At 38.6% G+C, this 18,839-nt stretch overlaps 1 long non-coding RNA gene across 1 annotated transcript in view; it reads left to right on the forward strand.

Moving 5' to 3' along the window:
- Positions 1–18,839, forward strand: part of LOC122806465 — a 156,875-nt gene that overhangs the window by 36,662 nt on the left and 101,374 nt on the right. Inside the window, exon 3 of the long non-coding RNA XR_006365510.1 lies at positions 53–158. This is a non-coding gene — a long non-coding RNA (uncharacterized LOC122806465). The remainder of the gene's footprint in view (positions 1–52; positions 159–18,839) is intronic.

The following is an 18,839-nucleotide window of genomic DNA, read 5'->3' on the forward strand; positions in this document are numbered from 1 at the left end:
GTGCAACCACTGTAATGGTATTTGTTGGAATTTCTTTTTCTCATTTTCTCAGGAATTCTGAATCTTTGAGGTATCACATTCACAAGGAACCCAAACACATTGCGTATTGTTTCTGCTTAGAAGAACTTTTCTCAATATGTACTTCATGTGGCTTTCAGGTAAGTTCTACCTTTTCAAGTGATTTCCCATCTCGTGTTTGTGGAACATTAATCAAAATATCTGTGAGATGTCCAGCGTGTGGATTTCAAAGAACATGGCGTAACCAACCAATTGCTGGCAAAAACATTGTGGGGAAATGTTCCCATGGCAACACCAATATTGCTATCTAGATGCTCAATGTTCAAAGCCTTTTCAGATTTTTGATTACATGAATACTTTGCATATCTGGTGAACAACATATGGAAATGATCAGAAGCACGTATTATTTCCTTGCACTGACAGACTGTGGAGAGAAAGACAAAATATTTTTATTGAACATCTGAAGGCACTTCCTGGAGATTAACAGCTCACAGGAGATGGAGGGTGTGAAGCCTGGTCATAATGCCAAGTTTGGGTGTTACACCCTTCTGGAATGTCAAACTGGAAGTGTAGTGTTTGTGCAAGTTGAGCAGGTTAGACAAAGAAATTGTATACTACTTTGAAAAGCAAAACAAAAAAACTATACCACCAAGACAACGAACAGTCCAACCTTTTATTACTTAGCGCCTCGGCTATACAGCCTTCAAAGAGTAAAATAACATAAAGAACATCAACATTATATACACATAAAATTTACAAGTCACACCCACTACAATTAATCAATTAAGTTAAATCAAATTAAATTACATACTTCCAGTCGCATTCCTTATTTAACCACTATAAATTTTAAAGTTTAACACTTTGGAACCCTTAGGGTTAAAGAAGGAATTGTTTGAAATTATAACTAAGTAAAAATGAAAGTAAACATAGCATTACATCATACACAGGACATTTGTTACAACAACTGTATTGCAAATAAAGAAAGGCTGCAATGTTTAACAAATATTACCACTTTGCATATAATCAGATTTACATGCTTTTCATTGATACGTGGCTCTCTTTTGAAATGTTGGCACTCAATGCTGAGTGCCAAAAGGATGAAAAAAAAGAGCAAAAACACAGGGGAACAAAGAATCTTGAAAATTGTTCTTCTCATTTAAACTTTTTTGAAGGGGGCCAAGCCCCCCTGTACTCCCCCATGTGGGGGTGAAAAGTCCACATACCCCCAAACTTATATATACCAACTCTGAGATTGCCATACCTTGGAGAAAAGGGAATTTTCTGAGAAATAGCATCTCAGACTTAGTATATACAAATCCAGTCATTCAGCCATTCAGTCTTCATGTTTACGAGCTCTCTACATTTCAAATGGTTACCTTGATCCATACTTGGAAATGTGTATATGTGTGTTGATGTTCCAAGGGTAGCAATGTTGACCTCTAAGTAAAAATCTAGGGTGGTAGTTCTCCATCCAGAATAAATTTCATACTGTCTAGATCACTAATATCTACTGTGACATATTCCTGATATTTGGTTATGCAGAATGTTCCTAACAGCCATGCACTTTAATGAAAACAACAGCAAGAAATAACAGCCAATGGCAAAGGAAAGTCATGATTAGCAGTCTAGTTTTCAAAAGCAAAGCATCCTTCAACCTATCGTAAGTACAGCTCCAAAAACAGCATTGATATTACCTTTATGAATTTTGTGGACTTGCATATGTACAACTCTCGAACCTCACCATGTAACACTAACATTTCCATTGGTGATGGGCAGAAAGTATAATAATACTCCATATGTAATTAATGCTATTGCAGAAAACCTTTACCAGATGGCAGGCATTATTGAGTAGTTTAATAAAATTAAGCCTGTTGCTATACAATACAGATAATTATTAGTCATAGAAGTGAATGGGAATTATAAGCAATTAGCATTTACACCCTATGTCTCATATTCACAGAATATGTTCGTATTGTTATGGAACATGTTGTTACAGCAGAATTGGATCAGAATATCATGCATGTCCTCTGACATATGACACAGCAAGTGGTCAAAAGCCAACACCTCTTTTCAGCATGTACTCTGAAGTGAATCATTCAGAAGCTATCCAGAACTTTGCAAGTCGATTCAGCAAAATAAATTCTTAAAGAAGATTGCATAGACAACCATTTCACTCTATGACATTGTTGTGTGAAACATGTAGTGTTATAAAGGATGACAGTGTTTCACACATTATGAACCCATCACTGTTTAATTGCTGCTGAACTGGTAAAGCACCAGTAAGAATGCAGCAGCTGAAGTTCAAATTGCACATTTTAAGTACATGCACATTTAACGATACTTTAATATGTAAAGATTTTTAAATTAATGATGCACTTAGTTTATACAGTGTGATATGTTAAGGTGTCATGTACAAATAACTTTTTGGATCGTAAGAATATGGTAACTCATACATGGAAGTCTGCAAGCATTGCCAAACAATTTATTAAGGGTAACATCTTTGGTAACGCATCTGTTAGTACAGGATTTTCTGCTGGCCTGTAGGGGCAATATGATACCCCATTCGGTACAACAAGGCTTAAACTACCTGCACTGACATGGCTCACAGTGTGTGTCAGTATGAGTGTATAGTTTATGACAAAAGTATATCAGACGTGATAACTGAGGACATATATTTTTTCCCAACAGAAATGAATTGCTTCATATGTCATTGTATGTAACATGTAAGTAATCAATGAATGTATATTAATTCAGAGTTTCCATTTACAGTAGATACAATTAAAAAGTAAAATAGTACATGTCGAATGTACTGTGTTAAACCAAAAATTATACTGTGACACAACATCAATTGTGATTACAACATGACTACTTTTTGTTAGACTATGTAAATAAAGAGTGGTGAGGGAATTCAACGCAAACCAAAATATATATACTCCAGACTTATTCGTGTAGTAGAGGAGGCACATTTCCCCATTCATGTGTAGAATATGAGGTGCATTCCCCACTCGTAGTGGATTAGGTGCATTCCCAACTCATGTAGTAAATGAGGTACATTCCCCACTCATGTAGTAAATGAGGTACATTCCCCACTCCTGTATTACAGGAGGTACATTCCCCACTCCTGTATTACAGGAGGTACTTTCTCTACTCATGTAGTAGATTAGATGTATTCCTCACACATGTAGTAAATGAGGTACATTCCCCACTCATGTAGTGGATGAGGTGCATTCCCCAGTCGTAGTAGATGATGTACATTCCCCACTCATGTAGTGGATGAGGTGCATTCCCCAGTCATGTAGTAGATGATGTACATTCCTCACTCATGTAGTAAATGAGGTGCATTCCCCACTCATGTAGTAGATGAGGTACATTCCCCACTCCTGTATTACAGGAGGTACATTCCCCACTCCTGTATTACAGGAGGTACTTTCTCTACTCATGTAGTAGATTAGATTTATTCCTCACACATGTAGTAGATGAGGTACATTCCTCACTCGTAGTGGATGAGGTGCATTCACCACCAGTGCATAAGGTACAGTCCCCAGTCATGTAGTGGATGATGCACATTCCCCACTCCTGTAGTAGATGAGGTACATTTGTGAAGGCTGCCAGCCCAGCTAGATAGAATTTTGTAAATAATCCTATGTAATTTGTAAATATTAATATGATCCACAGGCTTGTTTTACAAATGTAAGAAAACTGTGTTATGTGCTGAGTTTCAAAAATGTAACCACAGTCCCCCCTGCTGGAAAAGAGCAGACATGTGTATAAGCAATATGCCAATGCAAATGTATGGTTTCATAGTAAAAGTTGGAATATACAGAGCTAACTTGCTAAATGCTAAGAAAATAAGCTGATAAGTGAAGAGTTTTACAATGTGTATAAAGTTAATTTATCTCAGCTAAAGAGACAGAATGTCTACAGCTGGAGTTTCATTCTGTTGTCTGAAAACAGAGGTAATTACAGGTTTCCAGGGTAATTGTTTTACAACTTTTCAGTTTCAGGCAAGCTTCTAAGAAGCAATTATCAGCTTCTGAGAGATAAATATTTTAACAGAGACATGTTAAAAATGTAAGTCCCTCCTAGTCTGGGAAACTAAATCAGAGGTGACAAGAATGATGTAATCTGAGATGATTCAGCTGTAATGTGTATTATCAATTTAAGAACTATCTCAGAAAGAAAGAGAGTGCATTTTTTATTTGTTTCTGAACCTGAACACATCATCTCAACAGCACTTTGCCTTGCTCTGTAAGTAAGTTATTTAGAACCTAGTTTTTCTTGGAGATAGGAATATAGCAAGATTAGTTAGATGTTTTCTGTTTTTATCTGAGACTGTCCTGCTATGTCTTTTTAAAGTGTTTCCTGTGAATTGTGAATTCTATTGTCACCGTGTTGAGTTAATAAGTATTGTCTTGTATTTTTATTATTTATTATTAAATATGTTTAAACCTTTTAACTGTGGATAGTGTTGTGTAAAGATATATAAGCACTTAGAGTACTTGCATGTATTTGGTGATACTGTACAAGCCAATCCTAAATAGCCTTAGTCACACTTACCATCTGGATAATAGTAACATTCCACTGTAGAATTGGACACCCTTTGGTAAGGGCCATTATAGTAGCTTATAAGGGTGCTTGGTGGCAGGTGGTACTACCATATAGTCTAGGCAGAAGGGGGCATAGCTGGAGAACCTGTGTCAGCCTTTCCCAAGAGTGTCTGTGTGTTCATATATAAATCAAATCTCAGAGTGTGTGTGTGTCCGCTACTTGGGCAGGAACACGAAGCACTGGTTGGACAGATAGGGTACTGGAGCTTTTGGCTTGAGTACTGGGCTGAGATCTGAATCCTATAGCTGTGCTAGTGGGGAATCTTATTGGGGATCTACTTGGGCAGGGACATGAAGTACTGGTTGGACAGAGAGGGTGCTGGAGCTTTTGGCTTGGCCACTCAGCTGAGATATAGCTGTGCCAGTGGGGAATCTTATTCGGGATCTGAAGAGAAAGAGAGAAACCAGCCCCAGACTGACTGAGATCTCTGTGTGCTCTTAAGATAAGCTATACTTTACTGTGTGTGTACTGTTCATCCTCCCAAAGTGCACATCCCTCACCGGTGTTAGTAGTGAGGATTGAGGCTCCTTGATTACTGGGCCAGTGCACGGGCATCACATATTAATTGAGACATGTTAAAAATACTTAACTCTCAGAAGCTGACAATTCTCTCTTAGAAGCTTGCCTGAAACTGAAAAGTCATAAAACAATTACCTTAGAAACCTGGGATTATCTCTATTTCCAGACAATAGAATGAAACTCCAGCTGTAGACATCCTGTCTCTTTAGACGAGTAAACTAACTTTATACACATTGTAAAACTCTTTACTTATCAGCTTATTTTCTTAGAGTTTTGCAGGTTAACTCTGTATATTCCAATGTTTACTATGAAACCACACATTTGCAGTGGCATATTGCTTATTCACGTGTCTGCTCTTTTCCAACAGGGTGCACTGTTGTTACATTTTTGAAGCTCAGCACATAATACAGCTTTTTTGCATTTGCAAAACAAGCTTGTGGATCATATTAATATTTACAAATGACATAGGATTGTTTACAAAATTCTATCTAGCTGGGCTGGCAGCCTTCACAACATTCTCCACTCATGTAGCAGATGAGGTACATTCCCCACTTGTGTAGTAAATGAGGTACGTTTCCCACTCATCTAGTGGATGAGGTGCATTCTCCACTCATGTAGTCGATGAGGTGCATTCCCACTGCTATGTTGCTGATGGTACTGGTAGTAAGATGTTTGTAGAACATTAGGGTCAAGGACTACAGGTTGAAATCCAGAATGTTCCATGATATATTCCTCCTCTTCTTCCCTTCTGTATGTCATTTCACTGATCTCATTACAACAGATGCACTAGAAAACTTCATTTATCACCGTATATCTCCCAAAGTTACAAGTGTGATGGGACAGCAGAAGACCCATATACTTCAAGAATATAAATAAAGCTGATAATAATGCAGTACAAGCATAAATGACTAACACTTACTGCATCACATATGAATACACCCTGGGCCTTTCTTATCCATTTACAACACTGAAGCATTAGTAAGAAAAGGTCAAAAGAATGACCGTAACGTCAGAGTGTAATGGTGTCATGTCATAATGCATATTGCACACCCATGCATGCATACATACACATATCTCTCTCTCTCTATATATATATATATGTATATATATATATATATATATATATATATATATATATATATATATATATATATAGATATATATATATATATATATATATATATATATATATATATAGATATATATATATAGATATATAGATATATAGATATATATTAGTGCAGTGTCAGTGGTGCAACAGGTAGCACAGCTCCCTTGGGTTCAGGAGGCTATGGGTTCTATTCCCACATCAAATAAATCAACTGCTGACACTGCAGTGTAGCATAAGTGGTGTGATGCACTTCTGAGAGTGCCATCCTTAGGATAAGACATTAAACCGAGGCTTTATCTGCATGAGATGATGGTAACTCAGGTGGATGCAAAAGATCCCACAACATCTATTGAAAATAGTAATGAAAATTCCCAACGGCCTGGTGAAATTTACCCCAGTAGTACAGAAGCCTTGTGGGACAAACCCAGTCCAAAAAGGATAAATAAAATGACATATGACACTTCATGACACCCATGCAGATGGGAACTGAAAGTTTGACTGCTGAATCCTACACTAAAGCACTGTACGAGCACATCCACTCGTGCATGAATCATGCCATCCCAAATAGAACCAAGATGCTCTCCTCCAAAAAAAGGAAGCCAATCTGGTAGTCCCCTGCCATAAACAAACTTTACAACAAAAGGAAGAAACTGTTGCAGAAAAGAGGAAAATCCCAGGATGCAAAAAACTCCATTAGCAGCCTCATTAAGAAGCTGAGATCCCTCATAAAATCCTCCAAAGCTAGTTACGAAAATAAAATTGCCAATGATTCCAAAGACAACCACAAGGCATTCTATAGCTATGTCAAGACTCTAAATGGCAATACTCAGATCTGCTCTGAGGTACAACAGAATGGCATTAAATATACTGATCCGAAGGATATTGCCAATATCCTGGCACATCGATTCAGTGCCAACTTCACCCCCCCTCTCACCTCCTAAAGGGCATATCTCAATACCGAAAGATTGCCAAATTCTGGTAATAACGGGCACACAAGTAAAAACTGCACTCTCCAAAGCTAAGAATACAGCATCCATGGGACCAGATTACATCCCGGGCTGTGTTACATGAACTACAAAATGAATTGGCACCTCACCTAAGTGTCATGTTTAATCATAGCCTCACCTCAGGCTTTGTGCCCACTGAGTGGCGCACAGCTACAGTTATCCTACTCCACAAGGGGTGATCCACCTTGGGAACTACTGCCCCATCAGTCTGATGAGCCTGATCTGCAAGGTCATGGAATGTATTATCATGGAACTTATAAACAAAGACATTGGCAACCTTCAAACACTGGACCCCACCTAGTTTGGGTTCGTGAATGGCCGATCTTGTCTCCTGAACTTGACTGACTTCTTTGAATCAGTCTCCAGAGGTGTGGACGAGGGTAAGGCAGTCCACACAGCCTATATGGACCTCGGCAAGGCCTTCAACACCATCCTCCACTCTGGAATTGTAGAGAAACTTACTAAGCTGGGCATTAATCCCTATGTCACTCAATGGGTTGCCAACTGGCTTACTGACAGAACCCACACTGTAAAAGTAGCTGACTCCAAATCCAGCTCCAGACAAGTGACAAGTGGAGTACCTCAGGGTTCAGTCCTGGGAACGCTCTTGTTTGGCATCTACTTCTCTGAGGTACAGGCCAACACTAAGGGACTCTGACTAACAAAGTTTGCAAATGACTGCAAACTGGGAGCCGTTATTGAATCCCCAAATGATGTGGATATTCTACAAAAGGGCCTTACAGAAACAGATGCTTGATGCCAGAGCCATGGGCTCAAGCTGAATGCCAAGAAATGTATAGTTATCCTCTTTGGGAAAAAACACATACCCGTGAATTACCACATAAGTGGCAGTACACTAAACACCGAAAGTGTGATAAGAGACTTAGGGACACAGGTGGACAGTGGTCTCACCTTCGATAACCACATCGCCACAACAGTCAGGAAATCCTTCTATGTGGCACACCTCATCACTAAGGGCTTTTCATCCAGAAAAAAGGAGGTCATTGTCCCACTGTACTCATCCCTCATTAGACCCATTATAGAATACAATGCCTCATTTGGTATGTACATCTCAAGACATCTGCAACAACTGGAAAGGCCTCAGAAATACCTCACTAAAAGAATCACAAACCTAAAGCAGATCCACTATGCTGACCATCTAAAAAAACTCCAGCTATACTCTGTCGCATATCGTCTACTCAGTGGTGATCTCTGCTTAACATACAAGGCCATGTCAAACCCAGACCTGTTGGACATGCTACACTTAAAAAAATTCCAATCCCTCAGAGCCACACACTCCAAGGATCTAAACCTTGTCATCACAATAAACAAAACATGCTGGAGGGATAGGTTCCTGACCCAGATACTCCCCAGACTCTGGAATAGACTGCCCATACATGTCAAGCAGAGTGCCCCTTTGGCCCTATTCAAAAGGAACCTTGACGATTGGATGGGAGATAGGAAATTCAGTCACCCTGCTAGATAGAGGTCCAGGGAAGTAAATATTGTGGGAAGAAATAACCAGGGAATTGTTATGGCTAGGCTTGTATAGGCCCTAGGGCTGATAGACTAGTACCAATCTATGAACCTATAAATAATATTATGGATATATATATCTATATATATATATATATATATATATATATATATATATATATATATATATATATATATATATATATATATATATATATATGTATACATGAGAAATCTATTTACATAGCGTGTTTTGAGGATCGTTTGTATGCATGCGCATGCATAGGTACAAACATAGATAGAGACAAACAGTTTCTCATAGTCACATACACTATTAGATAGATTACTGGACTGTGTAGTATATTTGCTTATGTTTCTACTATTCATCATTATTATCTTTGTATTTTCCTTTGTTTATTTCAATACATTGATAATCCTATCTGTTTGGCATTAAGGCAATAAGTGGTTCAGTACTGTTGTAGACAATATAAGATAGCTGCGAGGGAATGGCTCTAGAACATATCTGTTTAGGCATCATGGTATGGTGGCTATATCCTCCCAGTATGAAAGACATTGAGACCACCTTCGAATGACAACAACATCTAATCCGGTTACTGAACACGAGTGATTTTTGTTCATGACTACTTACCAGCCTGCTAAGGTGATAACAGCTGGAGTCAATGAAGTCCAACAGCTCCATCATGTCTCTACTCATACAGTCCTTGGAGGCACCGCTCAGGTACTTCACACCCACATATATTATGACATAGTCAAATCTGCAGCTGCTGTTCATAGACACGTTTAAATATTTGAGTACATTTGTGATCTGGTGAATCCTGGCAAAAGGCAACACATTGAGAACAGCTCACTGTCCTCTGCTCAAGATACTTAATTAAGCCAACTCTTAGAGCACAGTACAAAGTGGAAATGGTGTTTTTCTCCATTCTCACCACAGTCACCAAAAAGTACTTTAATTCATATAGTCATTGATCAGTTATGCCATCTTTTTTCAGACATCACTTATAATCCAAGTTGATGAAATATTTACACTATATATATATATATATATATATGTGTGCGTGTGTGTGTGTGTGATCGTGTGTGTACACACACATATATAAAGATGTGTATGTGTATATATATATATATATATATATATATATATATATATATATATATATACACACGTATATATAAAAGTGCACATACACATATATATAAATATGTCAAATTACCACATAGGTGGTAATACATTAATTACAGAAGAAGTAATTAGGGACCTGGGGACCCAAGTTGATAGCAATCTCTCATTTGACAACCACGTGGCCAAAGTGGTTAGAAAAACATTTTATATAGCCCACCCAATCATGAAGGGATTCACATCTAGATCAGGGGAGGTCATCGTGCCTCTTTACTCATCCCTCATCAGGCCCATAATTGAGTACAATGCCCCTTTTGGGATGTACCTTACCAGACACCTGCAGCAACTGGAAAGACCCCAAAAGTACCTCACCAAGAGGATCAAAGGGCTCAAACGGATGTCATATGCTGCCCGGTTAAAGAAACTCCAGCTCTACTCAGTGGCATACCGCCTGCTCAGAGGCGATCTGTGCCTGACGTATAAAGCCATGTCCAACCCGGAATTAATGGACATGCTGCACCTCAGAAAATCCAAATCCCATCGAGCTACGCGCTCGAGAGACTTGAACCTCAGCACTGAAATAAATAGGACATGCTGGAGGGACAGATTCATAACCCAGAGGCTCCCTTCACTCTGGAATAAAATCCCAGTCCAGGTTAGGCAGAGTCCCTCATTGACTCTCTTCAAGAGGAATCTTGATGAGTGGATGGGAGATCGTAGGTTTACCCCGGGTATCACTTCTGTGTCACTGTTAGACAGAGGCACAGTATACTAACCTCGAAAAAGGGCATAGCAAAATTAATTTAAAATGAGTGGCGAAAGCCAAACACACTCTGGCTAGGCTTATAAATGCCCTAGGGCAGATAGCCTAGTATGAACCTATGAACCTATGATAATATATACACCATGCAATATTGTATCCTTTGGGAAGTCATCTATGCCAGGGATCTACCACACTGACAATACTCCCCAGGAGCTGACCCAATTTTCAGGATTTGGGAACTTATGTGGACAGTGTCCTAACTTTTGACCAACATGTGTTCCATCGTCCTAAGAATGTCCTCCTATACTGCACAGCTTATAAACAAAGGGACTGTGTCTAGATCTAGGATGTCATTGTCCCCTTTACTCAGTCCCAGTCATTGAATATAATGCCGTCTTTGGCATGTATCTTTCCAAACATATGCAACAACTGCAACTCCCACAGAGATACCTTACAAGGCATCCTCTCACCCAATACTGATGAATTTACTGCACATCAGCAAGTCAAATGGCATCAGAAATACTTGTTCTATGAATCTAAACATCTTCTGCAACACCAACAGAGCAGTTTGGAGGAACAGATATATCTTGGAGAGGGCACTGGTGCTGTGGAACCCGACTCCCCATCTTTGGCCATATTCAGGCGCAACTTGGATCTGTGGGTGGGAAGCAGAACATTTACCCCAGGACTGCCATTTGTACTAATGGACAAAAACAGCTCCTAAATGCTTTATCCCTTTCATGGTTCCTGTCATGATCCCATTTATTCTCATTAGGGGTAATATATAATTATTGACTATGGGATGGGTAAGGCCACTCTATAACCAAATGTAAAGATTATTTTGAGCACAAAAAGAGAGATTGTCTAGGCTTAAAATGATACACAAAAGCAGCTAGCCTAGTACATACCCATGAACATATATTTACATATACCTACAGGCCAGATTCATTAATGCCTACCCTAAGTTTTCACTAAGTTACATTGTATTCAAGAACATCCCTACCACAGTTTTTGTGCTTTCCAGTCACTCATAAAGATTACGCTAAGTGATCACGTAGTCTGCACTTTGTGGTAACCTTTATGAATAGCCCTCGATATGTAAGCCTGCAAGAAAATATGTAGGAAAACTAAAATTAGGAGAAAGAAGGTATTAATTATGCTTGTGTTATCTGTTCAGTTAGAATGATGTACACTTAGTGTAGGCATTAAGGAATCCCAGGGTATATTTATATCTATCTATATATCCATATATAGATATATGGGTACGTATCACTTCACCTAAAACTCATTTCACCTAAACTCATTTAACCAAGACCAGATCACCTAAAGTTCATTTCACCTAAAACTCATTTCACTGACAAGTAGTAATCTAAAGCAATTCAGTGGTATATGTCCTTTTCCCCACTGTAGTGCGATCCTGATGTTAGTATATATATTATGACTTTTACCAAATAATGTAAAAGCAAACCAGACACCATAAAACCAAAGTAAGTGGTGGGCTACACCCCCCACCCCCTAACTATATATACTAGCACCAGGATCGCACTACATTGGGGAAAAGGACATATACCTTTGACTTGCCTTATTGTACTACTTGTCAGTGAAATGAGTTTTAGGTGAAATGAACTTTAGGTGATTTGGTTTCGGTGAAATGAGTTTTAGGTGAAGTGATACGTTTATATATATATATATATATATATATATATATATATATATATATATATATATATATATATATATATGTGTGTGTGTGTGTGTGTGTGTGTGTGCGCGCTTATATATATATATATATATATATATATATATATATATATATATATATATGTATAAAATGTATATATAAATATAAATGTAACTATGTCTCATGAGAAAATATTATACAATATACAAAACATGCAAGCTAAACCTCTAAAAGGGTTCAGCTAATATAGCTCATAACAATGAAACATGTTACTGCTAGTAATAATATAAGTTAACTTCATCAAAAGCATTCACAGTTTGGAATGTTCTGTATATACAAATACATGTAATGAGACCGACTAACTCCTCATTATTATAGGGTTTGTCCAGATTTCCTGCACTAAGAGGCTGAAAGTAATGGTGTGATCATATGCACACAACGATCACATAAAATTATTGCTATCATGTATGAAGGAATAAATTTGCTTACATATGCTTAGAGACGTTTGTTCAGTTATTCATAACAAATATCAGCACACTAACTGCTCATAAGTTTGAACGCAGTTAACACATTCATGAAAATGTAGCAGCTATTACCCTACTTATAAAGAAAAAAAACTACACACACACACACACACACACACACACACACACACACACACACACACACACACACACACACACACAAGCACAAACACTCAAGGTTCAATAAATAATGACCAAAACATGGCACAAAAACATCAACAAACATTACATTACATATAATAAGAATTGTTTCATCAGGAAAGTTAATTTCAAGACTGCCATGAATTTACAACACATAACATTTAATATCAACATCACTGTGAAGTGTAAAGTGCAGAAGAACACATTTGAGAACACCAGTTGTAACCTCTGAGGTGCCTAATGCTCTTATAAAGGGAGGGCCAAATGTCTTGATCTTTCTCTATATTTAAATCCTCCTCAGAAAGTCCTGTAGAAGTTAAATAAGGGTCATCTCTATGGGGATTTCAGCTGTATAAATCATCCACTACATCTGCAACAGCTAATCCACTGCTGCCTGTCAAATTACTTTCCCATTTCGCACCCAGCCTGTCAAACTTGTAACCCTCAGCCATCCCAGAATCAATTACATGATATCAAAGCTCAGAGGGCATCAGGAAGAAAACTGAATCAGGGCAGAGCATTGCAGATATAAAAAAAATATTAAAAAAACAAGAAAAATAAGCAAATGGAATTTACAGAGGATATCACAGCTGCATTACACAAACTCAAACAATGGTGAACCTGCAAAGTAGTTATGTTTGTTAACAAAACACTTTAACATGAAGGAGAAGCTAACCTGCTACACCATTTAATGTGCAAGGGAAGTGTGTTGCATAGATGGGGAGTCCTTGGTATAATGAACTTCTCTCTCCAAGAAGTCTTATTTATGTTACTGTGTAAGCTGAGAGTTTTAGAGTAAATGTTCATGACATTATCAGTGTCTTTGTGTTGGGGAAAAGCTACTAATATGTATTCTTTCATCATCTGAAAAGCAAGACAGAGATCCCCACCTAAGTGTCTGTATGATGCAGAAAAATGAGAGACACTATCTGGACAGCCTACTTAGGAAATGTTGAGGTCTTGCAAGATGTGATATTTGTTTGGTAAGGCAAACATCAAAAAGAACATTATAATGAAGGATCAGCCTTATAAGGAAGGAATATGGGAAGACTAAAACCTCTTTGGATCATGGAGATAAACCTTTGATTATTAACTGAACTATGAAAAAAATGCTGTTATTGTCCACCCTGTGGCATCCTCAGTACTGTAATTATTAAGTAAGCTGTCCTGTCTGTGCTGATTAAATAAAGTGCATTTAGTCTCGTATATCCACATATGTATCCCTATCAACAAGAACAAAAATTCTAGTTCCATGTCAGACAGGCAAAGCAAAATAAAATAAGCCAGTAATACCTTGTGTATAGACAGCATATTGTTTGGAATGTAGAATTCTAGAGATATGTAATTGCCAAGAATATAAATTTGAAGTACATCTTTGAAAGCCTATGTCAAACGGTAGTGAGACATTGCTCCAGGGTTAGAAATATGGACAGTAAACAGAGAGCTGCAAAGTTGGTTATTGACCTTTTGGCTGATGGCAAGGTTTTGAATGGCAAGATCTTAGGTTTTAGTCAGGAATACAATAGTTCAGTAGTAATTTTAAGGAAGGGTATTCAATTAGGAAAGTTAGTAGGTAATGGACTTTGATTAATTTGTTTTGGGTTAACTCCTCCTCTTCTTCTTCTTGTTCTTTCGGCTGCTCCCATTAGGGGTCGCCACAGCAGATCAACTGTTTCAATTTCTTCCTGTCCTCTGCATCTTGCTCTGTCACACCAACCACCTGCATGTCCTTTCTCACCACATCCATAAACCTTATCTTAGGCCTTCCTCTTTTCCTGTTACCTGGCAGCTTCATCCTTAGCATCTTTTTCCCAATATACTCTGCATCCCTCTTCAGCACATGTCCAAACCAACGTAATCTTGCCTCTCTGGCTTTGTCTACAAACCTTCTAACCTGCGCTGACTCTCATATACTTATTCCTAATCCTGTCCATCCTCGTCACACCCAATGCAAATCTTAACATCAACTCTGCCATGTCAAGCTCTGACTCCTGCCTTTTTGTCACTGCCACTGTCTTCAACCCATATAACATAGCTGGTCTCACTACCCTCTTGTAGACCTTCCCTTTCACTCTTACTGGTACTCGTCAGTCACAAATCACTCCTGACACTCTTCTCCACCCACTCCATCCTGCCTGTACTCTCTTCTTCACCTCTCTTCCACACTCACCATTACTCTGAACTGTTGATCCCAAGTACTTAGACTCATCCACCTTCGCCAACTCTACTCCCTGCATCCTCACCATTCCTCTATCCTCCCTCTCATTCACACACATATATTTTGTCTTAGTCCTGCTGACCTTCATTCCTCTTCTCTCTAGAGCATATCTCCACTTCTCCAGGGTCTCCTCCATCTGTTCCCTACTCTCATTACAGATCACAATGCAATCTGCAAACATCATAGTCCACAGCTACTCCTGTCTGAGCTTGTCTGTCAACCTGTCCATCACCATTGCAAATAAGAAAGGGCTCAGAGCTGATCCTTGATGTAATCCCACCTCCACCTTAAACGCATCCGTCACTCCCACCGCAGACCTCACCGCTGTCACACTACCCTCTTACATATCCTGTACCACTCTTAAATACTTCTCTGACACTCCCGACTTCTTCATACAATACCACAAGTCCTCTCTAGGCACCCTGTCATATGCTTTCTCTAAATCCACAAAGACACAATGCAACTCCTTCTGACCTTCTCTGTACTTCTCCATCAACACTCTCAGAGCAAACATCACATCTGTAGTGCTCTTTCTTGGCATAAAACCATACTTCTGATCACTAATCATCACCTCCCTTCTTAACCTAGCTTCCACTACTCTATCCCATAACTTCATGCTGTGACTGATCAGTTTAATCCCTCTGTAGTTACTACAGCTCTGCACATCACCCTTACTCTTAAAAATCGGTACCAAAACACTTTTTCTCCATTCCTCAGGCATCCTCTCACTTTCCAAGATTTCATTAAACAATCTAGTTAAAAACTCCACTGCCATTTCACCTAAACACCTCCATGCTTCCACAGATATGTCATCTGGACCAACGCCCTTTCCGTTCTTCATCCTCTTCATAGCTATCCTTACTTCCTCCTTGCTAATCCACTGCACTTCATGATTCACTATCCGCACATCATCCAACCTTCTCTCCCTCTCATTCTCTTCATTAATCAACCCCTCAAAGTACTCTTTCCATCTGCTCAACACACTCTCCTCACTTGTAAGTATGTTTCCCTCATTATCCTTTATCACCCTTACCTGCTACACATCTTTACTAGCTCGGTCCCTCTGTCTAGCCAATTGGTACAGGTCCTTTTCTCCCTCCTTAGTGTCTAACCTTTCATACAACTCTTCATACGCCTTATCCTTAGCCTTCGCCACCTCTCTCTTTGCCATGCACCTCATCTCCTTATACTCTTGTCTACTTTCGTCATCTCTTTCACAATCCCACTTCTTCATCAACCTCTTTCTCTGTATACTCTCCTGTACTTCTTCATTCCACCACCAGGTCTCCTTGTCCTCCTTCCTCTTTCCAGATGTCACATCGAGCACCTTTCTTAACTGATTATTAGATTTGAGTGAGTATAATTTATTAGGGTAAGACACCATGTTACTGTTCACACCGGTAGTGTAGCTAGTGTGGGGCAAAAGGGGCAACAGCTCTGGGTGCAAAGTGTTAAGGGCACAATCCACCAATGCCAATTACTCTTTAATGTTTACCAGTTTTTAAAAGATGGTATTGAATTTGCCATCAAATCTGAGCAATGTAGTACACCCTGTGTGGTCTATACTGTGCCAACTACTTGTTACAAGTGTAGCAAGCAGTTTGATACAGTTTAAAAGAAAAATATTTGCCTGTTTCTTTTCTTTCTTTCTGTTTTCTTTTTCACTAAATCCTGAGTTCTGTAGCGCTCCCTGCTTGGTACAAACTATTGTAAGCTCTTACTCTATTTGTAGCAAACAGTTTGCTTCAGCTTAAAATAAAAAATAAATATTTCTGTGTATTTTTTCCCCAGCTGAGGAAGAATAGTCTTTCTTTTTTTCTCCAGCTGAGGAAGGATGGTCAGGGGCACTGGCACAAAAATTGGAAGGGATTGGCTCATGCATTTCAGGAGCCCCAGATACCCAATCACAAACTTTTTTTAATTGTCCCTCAGCTGAAGAGTGACAGGCATACCTCTCAACTGTCCAGATTTTTGAACTGTTCTTCATAAAATTTATGGTTTTCTAACAAATCATTGGGGACTGATGTCATGAAATAATGACATACATTTGAGTTTCACAATTTATTATCTTTCAGAAAATGAATGCTAACACAAATCTTGTTATACTAGTAACTTTGTAAGTTAAAAGAGGAATATTTAAAATATGTCCCTATTTTATGCTTTGCCCATATTTCTTGCATTAGGTTGAGATGTATGACTTGTTGGCTCCTGCATTTCAAGAGCACAAGCACCAGATCATTGACCAGTTATTTTTGCTGTTCCTTTGAAGAGTTGGGGCAGGAAGGAGGGAGGTGACATGTATATGGCTATCTAGTAAAGGAGCGGACATTTTTTTTTTGCTGTTCAAAGGAAGAGCTGGGAAGACAGGGCTCAAGTACAAAGATTAACCCCAATGCTAAAAATTCCAGCTACACCTCTGGTTCACACAGTTGTGAGTTAGCCATATCACCATCTGATGGGTAAGCCACTACTGTCTGTCACTATTGTTTTCCATATATACATTAATAGATTTGAACACCCACCTATCTAAGTCTACATGCTATAAATGCCAATATTAACTGCATGTCCTGCATGAGAAGTCTTAAAACAAATGTCACAGAAAACGTTTAAATGGTCTGACTTCACCATTGTGTTAAAAGGCCTATGTTTGACCTGAAAAGATACTAGGCAACTGGTTTGGAGATCATTTCAAGCCTAGCCAAAAAAAAAAAAAAAAGAAAGAAAGAAAAACTATACAAGATTTCCCTCCAGCCTCAAGAAGGGCAAGATACAATAGACTGGGAGAGGGAATTTAAGGCTGTCCATCCAATTATCTAAGGCTATCTTGACAGTGGCAAGGTTGCTACTCTGCTTGACATGTAGTATAAGTTTGTACCAGAGGTGAGGGATACACTGGGATATGAATCTATCACACCAACATGTGTTATTTATCTGCTGTCAAAGGTTTAGTTCTTTTGTCTGAGTATTTGCTGTACCATTAGTTCTGGAAAGGAAAAAAGGAAAAGAAGATCAAATAGGGTTGGATCATTCAAGGCACAAAAGCTAGACATAGATTTCCATGGAGGAGATTGTAAGAGAGTGAGTACAGAGAAAGGGCTGCCAGTCTCTCCTGATAACTAAGATTTTTTTGAGCTCACTTATCTTTTTAGTTACAAATCTCTGAGGTTTCTCAAGTTATGTGATATGTTTAAATAAACACATGCCAAAAGGTACATTATACTTAATTATGGGTCTGATAAAGTATGAGTAAAGAGGACTTAAGACTTCTTTAGATATAGTGGAGATGCCTACGGAACTTAAATGGGCCAGATAAAAGGCTTTTTGAACTTCTGTGGAGACATGATGTTCAAATGATAAGGAATTATCATCAAGAGTACCCAGATCCCTTACAACAGTGTCTAATTTGAGGGGTGCATCTCCTATGGTAAATTAAACTATTTTGTTTACCAAAATTAACTATGCTACATTTTCTATATTCAATTTGAGACTATTTTCCTTGCACCAATTGGTAACATGGTCTAAGCTGTGTTGGAGCAATTCTGAGTCAGTTAAATACTGAATGACAATGCTCACTTTACAGTCATCTGAAAATTTAGTTAACCATAGGGCAGAAGTGTTGGCCTGAAGGTCTG

This window comes from Protopterus annectens, chromosome 7.part0 (assembly GCF_019279795.1).
Source record: "Protopterus annectens isolate FY-2018-M chromosome 7.part0, PAN1.0, whole genome shotgun sequence".
NCBI classification, from domain to species: domain Eukaryota; kingdom Metazoa; phylum Chordata; order Ceratodontiformes; family Protopteridae; genus Protopterus; species Protopterus annectens.